The following is a 4081-nucleotide window of genomic DNA, read 5'->3' on the forward strand; positions in this document are numbered from 1 at the left end:
CCTTGGACGCAAGATACATGAAATAGAAGCTGGAAGCTTCATAGCATTGTACAAATTTATCTCACTGATAAATTACAGTACGTACTATACTAGTACTATGTAAAGAGTTAGGTGTCGCACGGTGTCCAGAAAATATGGTGATAATGTGAGGTGGGCCATGTAATCACTGAGCCTGTGTGTTTTCACTGCTCTCGTACTCCTCCGCTGTAAGAATGGAGAAAATTGTAATCTAGTAGTACCTCCTTTCGCCGAAAGCGTGGGACATCCAGCAGTCCTACCACCTCAGTAATAATGACCAATGAGCCGTCAAATCACATAGACCCAGTAGTAAGTTGGACGGACGAAGCAACCATCACTCTTGAATCCACTTCTCTCTTCAACGTAGGCGCCAGTGAGAGGTCGCGTCCGCTCTATCCGGGCAAGAATGCGACACCGATTCTTTGGAGCGGTGCTGACCGTTTCGAGCGGGAAGCATGCACGAGCGATGGAGGGGCTTTGGGTGGGCCAGGCTGGTCAGGAGCGGGCGTGGCAGCGGTCCGCCTGTCCCGATTAGATGCCCGGAAATGAGAGGATGCACCGACTCTCGCGGCTAAATCATACACTACACACCATCTCTCTGTTGGAGTAGGTCGATGTGTCACTCTCTCTAACACACACAAGCTGTTAAACACACACACGCACACACACACACACAGGTTCATAGAATAGGAACATCGTGCGAGTTACTTAGGGAGCATTTGGATCCTTAGCAAGAACAGTTTATAGCCTAGCCGGTCAAGGTTAGGCGTTTGGAACTATTAGAATATGTTAGCTTTTGTGGGCCAGCTAGCTTAGGTGGGCTAGAAAAACCTTGCTAGCTCAGGAGAGCCAGATCGACTCACTTCCGACGGCAAACTTCACGTACTACCTCCATCCTGGCTTATTGGTCCCCATTGTATTTTGTGTCAAATTTTGACCATAGATTGAACTAACAAAATGTTCATGCATATCACAAAAAATTATATTAATTTGTATTTCGCGTACTAACATTTTTCTTATTAATTTGTTTGTTTCACCCTCTGACTGGTGGGACCCAACGTACTATGTGGGGAGAGGTAAGGTGACTAAGGTTGCATTATTTCTGTACTACCAACACTGCTTTAAATCCCAAAAGACCTTACCACCAAAGCCACATGACACGATTATGATTTAAATCCCAATGACTCCCACGCAAAAAAACACGGCATGCTTGTCACATGAATGCAGGAATGCATAAAAGGTTACTATCCTCTCGTTACACATAATGTGAGGGAGGTGTAGCTGGTTAGCCCATTCGCTCATCAAACTAGAGGTCTTGGGTTCGATAACCACACTTGACCATAATTTTGTTTTTGTTCGACTTCTTTCTTCCACCCAATGATACGTAGGCCCCACATGACAGAGATAGAAAGTGATCTGGGCGGTGCCAGGAGGATTCTTTGACTGGTCAAAATGGATGGATACAGAGCTATACGATCTCGGCCTCGACGCTTGTTTCTAGGGTTTGCACTCTTCACATTCTCTCTCCACTATATATATACACGCTGGAGCCTTAGCGCTTGTAGTTGCTCTCTTCACATTCTCTCACCCTCTCCAGATATAAACAAGACTTCGTTGACCTCTCTCTCTCCCCTCACTGTTGGTCAAAGAGCCGGCAGGATCCGTCTGCCGGGAAGGGAAGGAGGCTTAACGCTGTCGCCGTCGGCGAGGGAGGGAATCCACTACCGGCGCAGCTATTCTCTTTCACCTAGCGACGGCGTGGGAGGGCCTCCGACCCCTTCTTCCTCGCTGCCGTACATAGTGTGGGCAGAACAGCCTTCGGTCGCCCACCGAACCAGACCCCAAGAACCTTAAGGTATAATTTACTTATTCCACATGCATTGCTCTAGCTGCATGTGGGCCTTTTCCACTTCTGCACTCGAATCTTGGTGTTGGATCAAACAGGAAAGTAGTGGGGAAAGTTGTATAGCATGAATCTAGGACATGGTTCAAAGAGAAAAGGAATGGGGCGAGTAGTGGGTAAAGTTGTATCGCATGAATCTAGGACGTTGTTCAAAAAGGAAAGGAAGGGGGAAAGTAGTGGGGAAAGTTGTAGGGACAATTCCATATCTGCCCCTAACTGGAACCCACTACTCAAATTTGCCCCTAATTTCAATGTGTGCTCAAATTTGCCCCTCTGCCGTTAGTTGCCCTTATAGAAATGCCCTTCTGCGCCGTTGCCGTCTGGTCAAACAGCTTTAACCATCTCGAAAAAATAGCAAAAAAGTCAAAAAATCTGAAATTTTGTGGGATCGAAGGTACTCAGGTTCGCAAGGTGCGTGCAAATATTCATGTTGTTTGGACATTCTAGGAGCTCGTGGCGAAGGAAAAACAGTAAATATGTACGCGTGTGAATCATAAATTCAAAAAAATAGCAAAAAAATTCAAAAAAATATGAATTCTTTTGGCATCCAAGATGCTTAGGTGTGGAAGGTGTGTGCAAAATTTTGTTGTGTTTGGACATTGTAGGAGCTCGTGGAGAAAAAAACAAAATTTGTCTCGGAAAAAAACTTGTAAAAAATACACTATTTGGGTTTTTTTGCGAGAGCTCCTCGCATGTCATTTGATAACAAAATTTAGCACACGCCTTGTGCACCCGAGCATCTTGGATGCCAAAAAAATTCATATGTTTTTGAATTTTCTTGCTATTTTTTTGAATTTATTATTCAAATATGTACAGATTTATTGTTTTCCTTTGCCACGAGCTCCTGGTATGTCTAAATAGCACGAAAATTTGCACGCACCTTGCGCACATGAGTAGCTTCAATCCCACAAAATTTCAGATTTTATTTGATTTTTTTACTATTTTTTTGAGATGGTCAAAGTTGTTTGAGCGAACGGTAACGAAGCAGAAGGGCATTTCTATAAGGGCAACTAACGGTAGAGGGGCAAATTTGAGCACACATTGAAATGGGGGCAAATTTGATTAGTGGGTTCTAGTTAGGGGCAGAAATGGAATTGTCCCAAAGTTGTATAGCATGAATCTATGATGTGGTTCAAAGAGGAAAGGAAGGGGGGAAAGTACTAGTACAGACTGGCTATCCAGCACCTACGTTGGTCGAAAAGGCAAAACAATGACAAACACAGTACGCACATCTGTAGTGAACTGATCTTTTTGTTTCGGGGGACAAGGCTGTAGAGTTCCAGCAGGACTAGATTTGCTGTGCTCACATAGGGAAAGGTGTCTAAAGATAACAAAACTAGGACCAACACAAATATGCTCCTTGGTTGTTTGTTCTTTGTTGCAATAGACTGTGCATCACCCCTTCATACATTGGTAGATGCACATGGTGATGGTGAGTCCATTGTCCCTTGCAACTCTTTAACTGTTGTTAATCTAAGGCCCTGTTTGGTTAAAAAGTCCTAGGACTTTTTTTAGTCCCAACTAAAAAGTCCCTAGTCCCTACCTGCTTGGTTCCAAGGACTATACATGGACTAGAGGTTATTAAATCACATGCAAAAAGACCATGTTACCCCTAGTAATGAACTAATAGAGATAAGGTGCCATGCGGGGCAGGGGCAACTGTTGGAAAAAGTCCCAAAAAGACTCCCTCGGGGTCTTCTTTCTTTAGTCCCAAATGCCCACTTTTAGTCCCTAAAGTCCCTCCTGTTTGGTTTAGATGGGACTGAAAGGGACTTTTTTAGTCCCTACACCAAAAAGTCCCTGTAAACAAAAACCCTCTAATAATGCCGTTGGAAAATTGATGTAATGCCACAGTTAAAAGTAAATTACATGATTAACAAATTTTATTGTTAATATAATCTCTCTGTTAATATGAATCAATGCCACCGTTCGAGAAATGCTACTGTCTTGCTTTATTTTCCAATTAGATAAGTTAGATGCTTCTTTTTGTTGGCTTCTGTGTCAACCACCGTTGTTGACCACTTGTTGTTTCCTTTGCAACTCTGTGTAAACATGGTTATCTACTTCACCTCGTTGCTATTGTGACCTTTTGTTGCATTGCACAAAACACTTATGTTTTAAGAGTGTTTTGTACAGTTCAACCAAAATGTCACACCAACA

This window comes from Triticum aestivum, chromosome 5A, assembly GCF_018294505.1.
Source record: "Triticum aestivum cultivar Chinese Spring chromosome 5A, IWGSC CS RefSeq v2.1, whole genome shotgun sequence".
NCBI lineage: Eukaryota > Viridiplantae > Streptophyta > Magnoliopsida > Poales > Poaceae > Triticum > Triticum aestivum.